Below are 17,001 nucleotides of genomic sequence, written 5' to 3'. Positions count from 1 at the left end.
TCTCTTCCCCTCCCGCAGCCAAGGCTCCATTGGAGCAAGGTTGGCCCAGGCACTGAGGATGGCTCTGTAGCCTCTGCCTCAGGTGCTAGAATGGCTCTGATTGCAACAAAGCAACGCCCCAGATGGGCAGAGCATCGCCCCCTGGTGGGCATGCTGGATGGATCTAGGTCAGGCGCATGCGGGAGTCTGTCTGACTGCCTCCCTGTTTCCAACCTCAGAAAAATACAAAAAAAAATTCAAAAAAAAAAGAATTACATGAGATAAGGCAACTAGAAGTTTTTTTGCATATTGTCAAACTTTTGAAAATACGGTAAACCAAACACTGTTGACACAAATAATAAACCAGTCCCAAATCAAATTATAGTATGTTTCCACAGTCCCATGACTTCATTGTAGAAATACTAGTGTGAATTAATCTATCTGTTGCTATTTATATGGATAATGTGATAACAATATTTTTCAGACAAATGACATATTTCAGAGATAATTCAGGATATAACAGGTTTTCAGTCTTACAGGTATGTTCATTACAAAGTACAAAGATCTAAAAGGAATTGTCAGAAGGATGGTGGTCACCACAGAGTCAGACAGCACAGAGCTCCCTTGACTCTGTCTCTTAGAGGCAATTCCAGACTCTAGGTATCTGTAGACTCATAGTCTACTGGCAGGGAAGAAAGACTGGAGGTGAGTAGCTTTCTCTCGTTCATTTTTTTTCAGTAAGTGTGTGCTTTGTTAAGCCTTGTGTGGGCCCAGAGGTGAATATGAGCTGGCCCTGACCTAAAGGACTCTGAGGGGCATGCCCTCCAGAGTCAGCTGTAGTCATAACACTGCACAGCATATCTAAGTGCAGTGAAAGCAGTGTAATGGGACAGGAGAAAAAAAATCTGCTGGCATAGCTCCCCTTCCTCATGCCTAAGAACAACCCTGGCCAAGGCACAGTTTGAGGGCTCTGTCACTAAACAGCTCTAGGAGCCTTATCAAAACAACAGCAAAAACAATAATTATAATGATAATCTTAGCAGCTAAAACACTGATCACAATCATTAGGGGATCAGGGAATGTGCAGATTCTCCACTACTTTCAGCCTTTTGTATAGTGCATTTACACCAATGAAATAAAAGTTGGTTTTGCATCTCATTTGCATAATCAAACCACTTTCTTTAACTTGTTATTTTCTTTTCTGAAGTTCTTGTTTAATAAAAAAAAATCAAATGCTTCTTTTTTTTTATCACTTCATACTCATTTTGAAATATCCCCTAAAATTTGTGAGCAGTATATTTACTGAACATTTTCTGTGTTAAGCACAAAGTGCTTAGCTAATCATCATAAAAACCCTATGAAGTAGTAGATACTTTTACTTTCCTTAGTTTACAATGAGGAAACCAAAGCACAGAAGACTAAGAGAATAGGAAGGGAACTAAGTCATCTAAGTCGAACAAACATTCAGCAGCTATTATATGAACAACTTTATTCTAAGTGTTAAGGAGAAAGAGATGAAGAAAAATGTCTCAGTCAAGAGGGAGCAACAGATAAGCACACAGTGAGGCAAGTATATTCTAAACTTTCTGCTTAAGGCTGGAAAATCAGTGATGAATAAGATACAGTCCTTCCCTCAAAGATGTCAAGTCTAGTGGGGGATGTTTATGTGGAAACAAAAAATTAAATACTGCTGTGATACGTGTCATAAAGAGGGATACCTGAAAAATGAGACAGAGATTATGCAAAAACTAATTGGCTTAAATTATAACTCAAATGAAATAATTCTGTGAAGGGGTTAGTGAAGTTATATATATACATAACACAGAGATATAGATAACAAGACAGCAAATCCCAGAGGGAAGAGGGGCGGGAGTTAGGGGGTGGGGGGCAAAAGGGATGTAAAGAGGGACATGGGTTGGGAGAGGATGTTATATTCAGTGGGACACTTGAATCCATGTTAACACAATGAATAAAATTAATTTTTAAAAATAATAAAATAAATAAAAAAAAGTACTTGCTGATCTAAATGTCTTTCAGTAGGGCAGTTAAAAAATGTGGTATAATAGCCCACAGTATGGAATATTTTGCAGTCTTTAAAAAAGAAAAAAGCAACCCTTGCTAGATAGCTCCATGGGTTAGAGCATCATCCTGTTATGCAAAGGTTGCTGGTTCAATCCCCAGTCAGGCACATACAGAAACTGATTGATGTTTCTATCTCTCTCTCCTTTCCTCTCTCTAAAAATCAATAAATTATATTTAAACAAAGAATTGTGAAGAAACTAAAATATTTAAATCAAAATCCCCAAAAAGGTGTTATCTAATTTTATTCCATCTTGATTGTTTTCTGTTTATCATTCTATTCCTAAAATAGATTATCAGTATTTTTTTCCACTCAAAGATAAGAAAATGCCTCAAGGGGCTGCACCACAATATAATCAAACCATTCCGTTATCCCATGGCATGCCCGCTTTTTCACCTTCCTCACATTTACTCAGGTTTCTCCTTCTGCCTCAAGAGCCTTTTGTCCACATCTCCATATTCTTTTTTAAAATTAATTTTAATGGGATGACATTGATCAGTCAGGGTACATAGGTTCAGAGAAAACATCTCCAGGTTATTTTGACATTTAATTATGTTGCATACCCATCACCCAAAGTCAAATTGTCTTTCGTCACCTTCTACCTTTGTGCCCCTCCACTCCCTCCACCCTTCTCTCTCCTCCACCCCCCCTGCCCCGGTAACCACCACACTCTTGTCCATGTCCTTGAGTCTCACTTGTATGTCCCACCTATGTATGAAATCATATATTCTTAGTTTTTTCTGATTTACTTATTTCACTCCTTATTATACCTGCCTTCAACTTACATTATAGAGCCATGATAAAACAGCATAGTATTGGCAGAAAAATAGACACTCAGACCAATGGAACAGAATAGAAAGCCCAGAAATAAAACCACATACATATGGTCAAATAATTTTTGATAAAGGGGCCAACAACACACAATGGAGAAAAGAAAACCTCTTCAACAAAATGGTGCTGGGAAAACTGGAAAGCCACATGCAAAAGAATGAAACTCGACTACAGTTTGTCCCCTTGTGCTAAAATTAATTCAAAATGGATCAAAGACCTAAATAGAAGACCTGAAACAATAAAGTACATAGAAGAAAACATAGGTACTAAACTCGTGGACCTTGGTTATAAAGAGCACTTTATGAATTTGACTCCAAAGGAAAGGGAAGTGAAGGCAAAGGTAAATGAATGGGACTACATCAGACTAAGAAGCTTTTGCACAGCAAGAGAAACTGACAACAAAACAAACAGAGAGCCAACTAAATGGGAGATGATATTTTCAAACAACAGCTCAGATAAGGGCCTAATATCCAAAATATACAAAGAACTCATAAAACTCAACAACAAACAATCCAATTAAAAAAAAAATGGGAAGAGGACATGAACAGACACTTCTCTATATTCTTAAATCATACTTTCTTCCAAGACCTCCCTCAAAGTCCCCCCCTCCTCCTTGAAGCCTTCACCATGTTGAAAGGCACCCCACCTTGTCCTGTACTCCTACAGCAGACGCTTCATAGGTGCTTCTCTTGTGGTTCTTACCACTTTCTGCTTAGTCTTTCAGTAATACACTTGCTCAATTTTTCTTTCTCTGTTAGTCTGAGTTCCTTGGTAGCATTCAATTTTCTGGAACCTGATTTTATTTTAAATGCATTGAAAACTTTTTTCTGGATTGTATTGTGCCTGGTGGGATAAAACTTTTATTCTTAAACATGTGAAACTATATCACCTATATGCAGATTTATACTTTCCACTGATGGCTTTCTTAAAGCCCACCACCTTAACACAATAATTAATTAAAATGCATTTATATTTTCTTTCGGTTTTGCCCTGATGCTTATATGATTTCTAGAATTGCAGTGTGTTTTTTTTTGGGGGGGGGGTATTTTTCTGAAGCTGGAAATGGGGAGAGACAGTCAGACAGACTCCCGCATGCACCCGACCCGGATCCACCCAGCACGCCCACCAGGGGGCCACGCTCTGCCCACCAGGGGGCGATGCTCTGCCCCTCCGGGGCATCGCTGTGCCACGACCAGAGCCACTCTAGCGCCTGGGGCAGAGGCCAAGGAGCCATCCCCAGCGCCCGGGCCATCTTTGCTCCAATGGAGCCTCGCTGCGGGAGGGGAAGAGAGAGACAGAGAAGAAGGAGAGGGGAAGGGGTGGAGAAGTAGATGGGCGCTTCTCCTGTGTGGCCTGGCCGGGAATCAAACCCGGGACTTCTGCACGCCAGGCCGACGCTCTACCACTGAGCCAACCGGCCAGGGCATTAGAATTACAGTTTTTTTGTTTGTTTCCTCATACTTCTATTTTGGGATATTTAGAATGTTTACATATACTTAAGTTACATTTATCTACATTACTTTTTTTTACTTAAAAGTTTTTCTGAAGACCCATTTCCACTAGTGGAAATACTGGGCCAAGAGCAGGGGTTGAGTGGGAGCATGTGATGGACAGATCTTTCAGAATAGAAGATGCATTTGAGGAATTTAAAGGAGGCAGGTGGCTGTATAGATACCAAAAATCATGTGCTATGACTTAAGAATTTATGAAAGACCCATCTGCTTGAAAGTATCTCCCTACACATAACCTGTCACAGTGTATGAAACTCCCATCATATGTAGAATTGCCTTGGAAGACTTTTTCTGGGACTTATTCAGCCATTCTCAAGAAATACTATTAGAATTCAGGTTGTTAATATATCTTTTGGCAGGACTCTGGATGAATAGAACAGCAATTTCATAAACTTTGAAAGGCTAAGGGATTTGGAATAAGTTCTTTTTTTTGTTACAGAGACAGAGAGAGGGACAGATACGGACAGACAGGAAGGGAGAGAGATGAGAAACATCAATTCTTCATTGGGGCTCCTTAATCTCCTTAGTTATTCATTGATTGCTTTCTCATATGTGCCTTGACCTAGGGGCTAAAGCAGAACAAGTGACCTCCTGCTCAAGCCAGTGAGCTTGGATTCAAGCCAGCGACCTTGGGCTTCATGTCACTTACTTTTGGGCTCAAGCTAGCGAACATGGGGTCATATCTATGATCCCATGCTCAAGCCAGTGACCCTGTGCTCAAGCTGGTGAGTCAGTGCTCAAGCCATATGAGCCTGAGCTCAAGCTGGCAACCTTGGGGTTTCGAACCTGAGTCTTCTGCATCCCAGTCCAATGCTCTATCCACTGCACCACCACCTGGTCAGGCCAGAATAAGTTTTTAACATGTTACTTATCTGTAATAGGAAGGCTTAGATAAAGCTTTAAAGCAGCAAGCTTGGAGGAGCCAAGGGCCAAATTAAGAGGAAAGCAGAGGAAGCGTTGTGGAGAGAAAACAAGCTTCATCTACTTAACAGGACTTGGCATTGTATTGAGTTTGTATTTTAAAAAGCAGTGAGATCCCTTCATAATTAGAGGTGAATGAGTTCTGGACAACCAATAGTTGGTTTTAGATAGAATTGCAGGGATCTAAGGCCTTAAGGGATATCCAGGTACAAATCAGTTTCTGTGGATATCAGAAAACCATGAGGGGTTGGGATATAAGAAAACTAGCAAGAGCAGAACTTGGCGAAGCATGGCAGACTCAGCACATACAATACAAGTAAATTTACACAGATTGTCACAAAGGATTACAACTACTGGTGCAAGATAAGAGTCCAGCTGCCACTTCCCTGTTTGATAAGCAAATTAAATTTTTTAAAATTATTTTCATTTTTCAATTACAGTTGACAATATTATATTAGTTTAAGGTGTACAACATAGTGGTTAGACATTTTTTAATTTACAGAATGTTCCCTCCCTATATTTTAGGTACCCACCTGGCACTATACATAGTTATTACATTATTTATTGACTGTATTCCCTGTGCTGTACTTTACATCCCCACAACCATTTTGAAACTACTGATTTTTACTTCTTAATTCTTTCTCCTTTCTTACTCAGCCCCCCAAGTCCTCTCCAGTCTGGCAGATTTTTTAGAACTGCAGGCTTATTCAAGGAATTGGAGGAAAGAAAGTGGCTATATTAACCTGTTGGGCTGACTTTACTGACTTGGGTTGGGAGTTGTGGCTTCCAGACACTCAGGTAATTTTGTTTAGATGGAGATTGCAAAACTGTAACTTTTATATGGAAAAAGAAATAAGCCTCCGAGTCAGAATAGAACATTGAACCTTGTGGGGCTGAGGATAAGGTGGCTCTGTAAGAAGTCAGACATTATTTTCCAGTTCTGTCCCACAAAATTTCATGTCCCCCTTGGAACCCTTTTTACCTTACTTTGGTTCCTACTGTTTTTTCTCTCCTCACCCTGAGTATAAAGAACTATAGATCTCAGCCATTGGATTCCAAGAACACAATAGAGATGAGCTCTCATTCAACTACATGCATATTAGTAAATACTGTGGGGAATACAAACTGGAAAACCAGTATAGAAAATAAAAGGATTCTATTCCTTGGAATTCCAGATAAAACAATAAAGGGCTTTATTTGGGCTTTAGATGTCTTCCCCTAAGGTAGCTCCATTTTAGCTATGTCAATGTGACCCAATCTTCACTTGCTAACTTTTCTTGCTTATTTCTTCATCAATCCAGTATGCTTCTATAGGTTTCTAGAGAAATGCAAAATTTTACACACATATTTCATAAGAGGAAAGTAATTCTCCAATAGCAAGCGCTTTTACGATGCTGTGAGCATTTGACATCCAATTTGCTAAGAACATCAATAAGTGACCCTTTTTGGAGAAGAATGTGACTGGTGTTTACCTCAAGGAGACAGTCATTGTTCTAGGAAGTATAACTCCAGAGATTACTGACTCATTCCAGGGAATAGGTACAGAGAATGAATACTATATGTAAGCCTTCCCCTGATTAGCTTTCAAGATGTTTAAACTAGTTGCTATGTAGTAGATTAAGCTTTAGGAAATTTATTTGACCTCTCTCAGCCTCAATTTCTTCATCTTTAAAATGGAGATAATATGGTGATTAGAAAGGCCAAATACATTGATGCTTTTTAAAACTATAAATTACAAAGTGGAATATTAGTATTTGTTTCTAGATTCTACGGGATATACTTACAGTCATTCAGAAGAGTCATGGATATTAGTACATAGTTGGCTCTGAACAGCCTGGAACACTTTGCAAAGAGTTGCCTATTGGGGAAACAGCTTCACCTGCAAATCATTCCATGATTTACATGTTTTCTATGTACACAGCTCATTAGTACATAAGGAGTACCAGAGTGACTACTTATTTGAAATATCTCTCAGGGCTCCTCAAAATGAATTTTATCTCCACCCAAAATAGTCTTTTGGAAAGACAACTACCAAATTGATCAACAACATGTCCAACCACTTTTCATGTTGTAGAAGCAGGCATATAAGTATATAATTTTATTTATAGAGATAATTATTGTCTCTAAGCAAGTGAGCAGTATAGTAGCCAGAAAATGGCCAAGAGAGGCTTTGAGGGTTTCTTCTCATTATAGTTCAGCTTTGGGGCTTAGTTGCAAGGTTAACAAAAGCTGTCCAGCCTGACCTGTGGTGGTACAGTGGATAAAAGCGTCAACCTGGAAACACTGAGGTTGCCGGTTCAAAACCCTGGCTTGCCTGGTCAAGGCACATATGGGAATTGATGTTTCCTGTTCCTCCCCCTTCTCTCTCTCTCTCCCCCCCCTAAAATGAATAAATTAAAAAAATAAAAAAAAAGCTCTCCATCTGTTCCCTGTGACCCTGCTTCTGTTTCTATTTTGTTCCTCAGTTTATTGTGTTCATAAGATTCCATATACAAGTGAAATCATATGGTATATGTCTTTTTCTGACTGGTTTGTTTCACTTAGCATAATAATCCCCAGCACAACTTAAGCTGTTGTGAAAGTTAAGATTTCCTTCTTATTTATGGCTGTATAGTACTCCATTATGTAAATGTACCTAAGTTTTTTTTTTTTTTAATCCATTCATCCACTGATGGAATTTAGGCTCTTTCCACTGTGATTTTAATTTGCATCTCTCTGATAATTATTGACATTGAGCAGTTTTGTATATGCCTGTTGGCCATCTGTATGTCCTCTTTAAAGAAGTGTCTATTCAGTTCCTTTGCCCATTTTTAATTGGATTGTTTGCCTTCCTAGTGTTCAGTTTTACTTTTTTAAAATAAATTTTGGAGCCCTGGCCGGTTGGCTCAGCGGTAGAGCATCAGCCTAGCGTCCGGAGGACCCGGGTTCGATTCCCGGCCAGGGCACACAGGAGAAGCGCCCATTTGCTTCTCCACCCCTCCGCCGTGCTTTCCTCTCTGTCTCTCTCTTCCCCTCCTGCAGCCAAGGCTCCATTGGAGCAAAGATGGCCCGGGCGCTGGGGATGGCTCTGTGGCCTCTGCCCCAGGCACTAGAGTGGCTCTGGTCGCAACATGGCGACGCCCAGGATGGGCAGAGCATCGCCCCCTGGTGGGCAGAGCGTCGCCCCCTGGTTGGCGAGCTGAGTGGATCCCGGTCGGGCGCATGCGGGAGTCTGTCTGACTGTCTCTCCCTGTTTCCAGCTTCAGAAAAATGAAAAAAAAATAAAAAGAAAAAAAAATAAATTTTGGTTATTAACCACTTATCAGATGTGTCAGCAAATATGTTTCCCCATTTATTGGGTTGTCTTTCCATTTTGTTGATGGTTTCTTTTCCTGTACTAAAGCTTTTTAATTTGATGTACTCCCATTTGTTTATGATTTCCTTTGTTTTGTTTGCTCAAAGAGATATATCATCAAAAATATTGCTACAAGAAATGTCTGAGATTCTATGTTTTCTTCTAAGATTTTTATGCTTTCATTATTTAAAGTCTTTTATCCATTTTGAGTTTATTCTTGTGTATGGTATAAGTTCGTGGTCTTCTTTCATTTTTTTACATGTACCTGTCCAATTTTCCCAATACCATTTATTGAAGAGACTGTCTTTATTCCATTGTATACTCTTGCCTCCTTTGTAAAACATCATTTAACCATAAAGGTATAAGTTTATTTCTGGGTTCTCTATTCTGTTCCATTAGGCTGTATGCCTGTTCTTATGCCAGTACCAGGCTGTTTTGATTATAATGGCTTTGTATTACAGCTAGATATTAGGTAGTGTGAGACCTCCAAATTTATTTTTCATACTCAAGATTGCTAAGGCTATTCAGGTTCTTTTATTTTTTATTCCAGTACATTTTTGGAATATTCGTTCTAGATCTGTAAAGTATGCCATTGGTATTTTAATAAGAATTGTGTTGAATCTATAGATTGCTATGGGTAGTTTAGACATTTTAATGATGTTCACTCTTCCAATCCATAAACACAATATATGCTTCTACTTGCTTATAACTTTCTAATTTCTTTTTTGAGTATCTTAAAATTTTCCAAGTACAGGTGTTTTACCTCCTTGGTTAAATTTCTTTCTATGTACCCTATTTCTCTAATTGCAATTGTAAATGGGATTGTTTCCTTAATTTCTCTTTCTGATAGTTCATTATTGGTGTATAAAAAACTGCCACCAATTTCTGAATATTAATTTTGTATCATCCTACTTTGCTGAATTCATTTATTTGATCCAGTAGAATTTTGGTGGATACTTTAGTTTTCTATGCACAATATCATGTCATCAGAAAATAATGATAATTTTACTTCCTCCTCTCCAATTTGGATGCCTTTTATTTCTTCTTATCTGATTGTTGTGGTTAGGACTTCCAGTGCTATGTTGAATAAGGATGGTAAACATGGACACCCCTGTCTAGTTCTTGATCTTAAGAGGATTGTTTTCAGTTTTGCCCATTGAATAGGATGTTGGCTCTAGGCTTGTTATACAGTGTGTCTGTAAAGTCATGGTGCACTTTTGACCAGTCACAGGAAAGCAACAAAAGATGACAGAAATGTGAAATCTGCACCAAATAAAAGGAAAACTCTCCCAGTTTTATACCTGTTCAGTGCAGTTCGATGTGGGCTCACACACAGATTTTTTAGGGCTCCTTAGGTAGCTATCCCATATAGCCTCTACAGACTCATCACTGACTGGTGGCCTACCAGAACGGTTTCTCCACCAAAGTGCTGGTTTCCTTCAACTGCTTATCTCACCGAGTAATGTTATTCCTATGTGGTGGCGCTTTGTTATAAATGTGCCGATATTCATGTTGCACTTTGGTCATGGATTCGAATTTAGTGAGCCACAGAACACACTGAACTTTCCTCTGTACCATCCACATCTTGACTGGCATGGCCGTGGGCTGCTCCGCTGTATACACGGTGTTACGTCTTCATCTGCGCATGCACACATGCTGCTACATCATCCTACAGAAACTGGGAGGGTTTTCTTTTTATTTGGTGCAGATTTCACATTTCTATCATCTTTTGTTGCTTTCTTGTGACCAGTCAAAAGTGCACCATGACTTTACGGACACACTATATATGACCTTATTATATTGAGATGAAGTCCCTCAATTCCTACTTTGCTGACATTTTTTTTTATCATAAATGAGTGCTGGATTTTATCAAATGCTGTTTTTGCATTGATTAATATGATTGTTAATTTTTGTTCTTCATACTGTTTAAAGGACATATCATGTTTATTGATTTGGAAATATTGTACCAGTCTTGCATCCCTAGAATAAATCCCACTTGATCATAATGTATCACTTCTTTAATGTATTGCTGAATCCAGTTTGCTAACATTTTGTTGAGAATCTTAATATCGGCCTATAGTTTTCTTATTTTATACTGTCTTTATCTGATTTTGGAATTAGGATAATGTGGGCCTCGTAAAATGAGCTTGGAAGCCTTCCTTTTTCTTAATTTTTAAGACTAGTTTGAGAAAGATAGGTGTTAGTTTTTCTTTGAATGTTAGGTAAAACTGGCCTGTGAAGCCATCCGGTCCAGGAGTTTTGTTTGCTGGGAGTTTTTTTGATTACTTGTTTAATTTCATTGTTTATAATCAATCTGCTCACGTTTACTAATTCTTCCAGATTCGATTTTGGAAGATTGTATATTTCTAGGATTTATCCATTTCTCTCAGGTTTTCCAATTCGTTCATAGTACTATTTTTTTTTATATAATCCTTTGTACTATGCAATGTCAGTTATTACTTTTCTTTCATTTTCAATTTTATTTATTTAGGCCCTCTCTCTTTGTCTTGATGAGTTTGGCTAAAGGTTTGTCACTCTTGTTTATCTTTTCAAAAAACCAATTCTTGGTTTCATTGATCTTATTTACTTGTTTATTAGTCTCTATGTCTTTTATTTCTGCTCTTATCTATATTTTTTCCTTCCTTCTACTTCCTGTGGTCTTTGTTATTCTTCTTCTAGTTCCTTTAGGTGCAGGGTTGGATTGATTATTTGAGATTTCCTTGCTTCTCAAGATATGCCTGCAATGCTATGAACTTCCCTCTCAGGATTGTTTTGGTTGTGTCCCATAGATTTGGGGTTACTATAAATTCATTTTAATTTGTTTCCAGGAAAGTTTTTATTTCCTCCTTGATTTCATTGTTAAACTATTTTTTTGTTTAAAAACATACTAGTTAGCCTCCATCTGCTTGTATGTTTTCAGGGGTTTCTTCATTGTAGTTGATTTCTAGTTTTATATTATTTGGTCAGAGAAGATGTTTGGTATGATTTCAGTCTTCTTACACTTATTGAGATTTGTTATGTGTCCTAACATATCGTCTGTCCTAAATAATGTTCTGTATACACTTGAAAAATAATGTATATTTTGCTCCTTTTAGGTAAAATGCTCTGAAGCTGTCAACTAAATCCATTTGGTATAGTGTGTCAATTAAGACCACTGTTTTCTTTCTAATTTTCTGTCCAAAAGACCTACCCATTTATGTCAATGGGGTGTTTAAATTCTCTACTATGACTGTATTACTGTCAGTTTCTCCTTTTATGTCCATCAAGATTTGCTTTATATATTTAGGTGCTCCTATGTTGGGTGCATAGATGTTTACAAGGGTTATATCCTCTTGTTGGATTTTTCCCCTTATCATTATGTAGTGTCCTTCTTTGTCTCTTGCTATAGCTTATGTCTTAAAGAGTATTTTATCTGATATAAGTATTGGTATCACAGCTTTTCTTTTCATTTACATTTGCATGGAATATTTTTCCATTTCTTCATATTCAGTCTGTGTATATCTTTTGTTCTGAGATAGGTCTCTTGTAGACAACATAAATACGGGCCATGTTTTCTTACACATTCAACTACACTATGTCTTTTGATTGGAGCATTTTGTGCTCTTACATTTAATGTTAATATTGATATGTACTTATGTATTGCCATTTTATTCTTTATACCTGTAATCCTCTTCTTGATTTTTTTTTCCTTTGCTTTCCTTTTTTTTTTTTTTTCAGGGAGAGAGAGATTCAGAGAGAGGGATAGATAGGGACAGACAGACAGGAACGGAGAGAGATGAAGCATCAATCATTAGTTTTTTGTTGCTCATTGCGAAACCTTAGTTGTTCATTGATTGCTTTCTCATATGTGCCTTGACCGCAGGCCTTCAGCAGACCGAGTAACCCCTTGCTCAAGCCAGCGACCTTGGGTCTAAGCTGGTGAGCTTTGTTCAAACCAGATGAGCCCGCGCTCAAGCTGGCGACCTCGGGGTCTTGAACCTGGGTCCTCCGCATCCCAGTCTGATGCTCTATCCACTGCGCCACCATTTAGTTGGGCCCTTTCTTTTTTTATAGCAGGTCATGTAACATTACTTGCAATATTGGTTTGGTGGTAATGAACTCCCTTAGGATTTTTTTTTTCATCTGGGAACTCTTTATTTCTCTTTCAATTTTAAATGATAGCCTTGATGGATAGAGTAGTTGTAGGTATTTGTTTTTCATCACTTTGTATATTTCCTGCTAAACCCTTCCAGTGTGAAGTGTTTCTGTTGAGAAATCAGCTGACAGTCATGGGAGCTTCCTTGTAGGTAACTAACTGCTCTCCTCCGGCTGCTATTAAGATTCCCTCTTTGTCTTTAACCTTCTATATTTTAATTATTATGTGTCTTGGTGTGGACCTCTTTGAGGTCATCGCTGAGCTTCCTGAACTTGTGTGACATTTTTCTTTACCGTGCTTGGGAAGCTGCCAACTATTATTTTTTTAAACAGGTTCTCTATTCCCTATTTGTTATCTTCTCCTTCAGGTGCCACTACAGTGTGGATGTTGTTTTGCTTGATGTTGTACCAGAGGTCTCTTAGACTTTCCTCAGTTTTCTTAATTCTCTTTTCTTTTCAGTGCTATGCATGGGTGCTTACTGCTATCTTGTCCTCTAAATTGCTGATTCAGTGTTCTGCTTCATCTCTCTTGCTATTGATTTTTTCTAATATATTCTTCATTTCAGTATTGTTTTTATCATATCTAACTGATTCTTTTTTTATGTTTCCTATGTCCTTTGTAATGATTATTATCTATTTGTTTACATTCTCATGGAGATCATACACTCTTCTGCTAAGATTCTTGAGCATCCTTATAGCCATTGTTTTAAATTCTCCATCCGGTAGTTTGGTTACTCTGTTTCTTTTAATCTAAGGGTGAGGGTAAGGGGGGATTTCTCTTATTTCATTTGGGGAATATATCTTTGTCTCATTATTTTGTCTCTCTATTAGGTAATTCTACTATGATTCCTAAACTTGTTATGATGGCTTTATGATGGTGTTTTTTTAGGCTCAGTAGTACAAACTTCCAGATCATCTAAGCTAGCTTTCTTTCTTTCTTTCTTTCTTTCTTTCTTTCTTTCTTTCTTTCTTTCTTTCTCTCTTTCTTTCTTTCTTCTTTTTTGTATTTCTCTGAAATGAGAAGCAGGGAGGCAGAGAGACAGACTCCTACATACTCCCAGGATCCACCCAGAAAGCCCACCAGGGGTGATGCTCTGCCCATCTGGGCCATTGCTCCATTGCAACCAGAGCCAATCTAGCACATGAGGTGGAGGCCGTGGAGCCATCCTTAGCACCTGGGCCAATTATACTCTAGTGGAGCCTTGACTGCGGGAGGGGAACAGAGAGAAAAAAAAGAAAGGGGGAAGGATGGAGAAGCAGATGGGTGCTTCTCCTGTGTGCCTGTCATGGAATCAAACCTGGGACTTCCACACACTGGGCCGACACTCTACCACTGAGCCAACCAGCCAGAGCCTGAGCTCCTTTCTTGAGGAATGTTTTTTGTGGTTCTGTGCACCCTCCTGTTATATGATTCTTGAATGCTGTTGGCCCTTTCATGGATGGAGTTAAACCTTCAGGTTGGCTAGCTCTAAGGGTGATCATGTGTAGTAAGACACTGTACAGTGTCTGTCCTCTGACACCTAGTTATTCTTAGCAAGTTATGGTTCTTGCTGGACTCTCCCTTTAGGTGTGTCAGTGTGTGTCTAACTTTTGTGTAGTCTGAAGCCCACCATTGATTGTGATGGTTCTGGGTCTACTTGAGCATGGTTGGGTATAGGTTGATATCAGACATTGTTTTTAATCACCCTTGGGCTACTTGTTTGGATCTACCACTCCATTCATTGTTTGTGGCTATGTGCACTGTGCCTGGGTGCTTGTGAAAGTTGCCAATCTGTGTATAAGGGTCAACTTCTTCCTACTTAGAGCTGAAGGCAGCACTGTAGAAGAGCTGAAGCTCCTTAGCATCCACCTTTACCTGTCAGCTGCTCTAACTCCCCTTGTGGTTGCCCAGTCTTCCTACAGAATATTCTTCAGAAAGACCATAGAGTGGGCCCAGACTGGCCTCACCTTACAGACCATTCCACAGGTTGCAAGCTTGGTAGGACAGTTGTAGCAAGGGTTGGGAAGACAGGGCTAATGGGTTCCCTACTTGGGCATCACTTCGTTAGGAACTTAGTGAGGGGAAAGTAGCCCTTAATGCAAAGCCAAATCCCTCAATCATTGACAGGGACTTCAACTTTATTTCCCCCAGGAATGGTGAGCCACAGGGTCAGGTTGGGTTGGTCTGTCACTTATGTAGGAGTACTTTCAGCTGGGGTGCAACTAGTCCCAAGGTGGCCATTCAAGAGTCTCCTACTGGGCCAGATGGTGACCCAGCTCACAGGAAGGTAGTGGGCACTTCATCCCTGACATTAGTCTCCAACAAACTCACAATTTAAATGCCTGGCTTTAAGCTCCCTGCAGAACTAAACCCAATGGGGCAGGGAATCTGGGATTTGGCAGGGTTAACCCAAAGAGGTTCCCCTTAGGGGTGGTGCCTGCAAACCTGTAGAAGGGTGTTGGACACTTCTTCTCTTTCCTTGGGTAGCTTGGGCTGAGCTCACAGGGAAGATAGGAGTTTCCTCCCACCCCACTGTAAAGTATCCACATACTCCAGCACCTACCCACCTAGCTCCTGGACCAAAGCTTTCCTGGGGCAACAGTCTTGGAAATCCTTGTTCTCTGCATGGCACTCTGCTCTCCCCATGAGCCATGCTCTCTTTCTAAGTCCCCACTAACTCCCCCTGTGCTCACAATCCTGTAGAAGAAATGCAATAACCTCTTCCCCTTCCCAGAATATCAGGGGCTGCGCTTGCTGCAGAGATAGGAGTTGTACCCATGCCATACACCCCCACACCAGCTCCCACCTGTCTGGTTCCCATAAAAAAGCCTCTCCAGACTCAGCTGTACACTGGAGGTGAAAGAGGCTGACTCTGATTCCAAGGCCACACAGTTTAGTCATTGTCTTGGTATCCTCTAAAAGTCTCCCCAGAAAAGGAGCACCACAAAAGACACTGATAAGACTGAGTACAGAGCAGAGTGCCCCACCAGCAGTCAGTGACAGGCTGTGTACTTCCCAGGCTGGTTCTGTGATAATAGGATTGCTGGTACTTGGGAAGGTGGCATCTGGGTCTCTAATTTTCACCACCAGATGCTATATGGGCTCCTCTTCCCATCTCTGTTGTTCTGGGTTGGGGATCCCTGTGTGTATTCAAGACCCATTCTCTTGAGAGGAGAGAGGTCTCTGGTCTTGATATCCATCTGCTTTTTCAACCACTGTACGTGAGTGTAGAGTCTCATCTTCCCCATGCCTCCGCCCTTCTTACCAGTCTCCGTGAGTCTTCTGTAAATCCTTGTATATAATATAATACTTTAACTCAGATAGCCTTCAATTGGTTATTTAGGTTGATTGATATACTTTAAATGTAAATCCGGTTTGGGGCCAGGAAGCAGTGAGTGTAGCATTCACCTACTCTGCAGTTATCTTGGAATCCTAGCCACTATGAAGGCTCCATTTTGAAATACTTGGATTGCAATTTCAGGGGACTATTTTGAAATCTTACCACATTGCCAATGCAGATAAAAGAATCTTGCTGTCATTGGAGGCAAGAAAATGGGTGATGGAATGAAATGAATGTAATGAGAAATTAAGAAGAGTTAGTTTAATTTCTTTTAGAAAACAGTTTATCGCCTGACCTGTGGTAGCGCAGTGGGTCAAGTGTCAACCTGGAATGCTGAAGTTGCTGGTTCAAAACTCTGGGCTTGCCCAGTCAAGGCACATATGGAAATTGATGTTTCCTGCTCCTCCTCCCTTCTATCTCTGTCTCTGTCTCTCCTCTCTCTCTCTAAAACTTAATAAATAAAATCTAAAAAACATTTTGAAAAAGAGTTTATCATGGCAGAGTAAAACCATGATTAGAAAAAGAAAACTAACATGTGACACCAAGTAAGTCACCATTAAATGGCATTTGCCTTTTCTACTTCAAGGATATGTTGTGACATGATATATGGAAAGAGACTTGCTAAAGTTAACATATTTTACAAATGTATGAAATTGTTGTTACAACCTTATAAAAGTATACCTGCCTTCATTAATAACTTGGAGTGTCTTTAAAGACCTCTGCATGCTTTTAAATTAGATGAGTTATGATACAACTTACAGGGCACTCTTGATTTCTTTTTCTGACTCCTTTCCCAGAGACTTAGAATTATTGGCACCAAAAGGAACACTAGGAATATTTTTTAATGTAATTCACTTATCACAATATTCAACCTCTTTAAGTATGAAGTTT

The 17,001-nt window shown here is 39.5% G+C and overlaps 1 protein-coding gene across 3 annotated transcripts in view; it reads left to right on the top strand.

Moving 5' to 3' along the window:
• Window positions 1-17,001, top strand: part of AR (androgen receptor) — a 249,304-nt gene that overhangs the window by 143,006 nt on the left and 89,297 nt on the right. The window lies entirely within an intron of this gene.

Source organism: Saccopteryx leptura, chromosome X, assembly GCF_036850995.1.
Source record: "Saccopteryx leptura isolate mSacLep1 chromosome X, mSacLep1_pri_phased_curated, whole genome shotgun sequence".
Lineage (NCBI taxonomy): Eukaryota > Metazoa > Chordata > Mammalia > Chiroptera > Emballonuridae > Saccopteryx > Saccopteryx leptura.
This window is presented reverse-complemented; position numbering and strand designations above follow the sequence as displayed.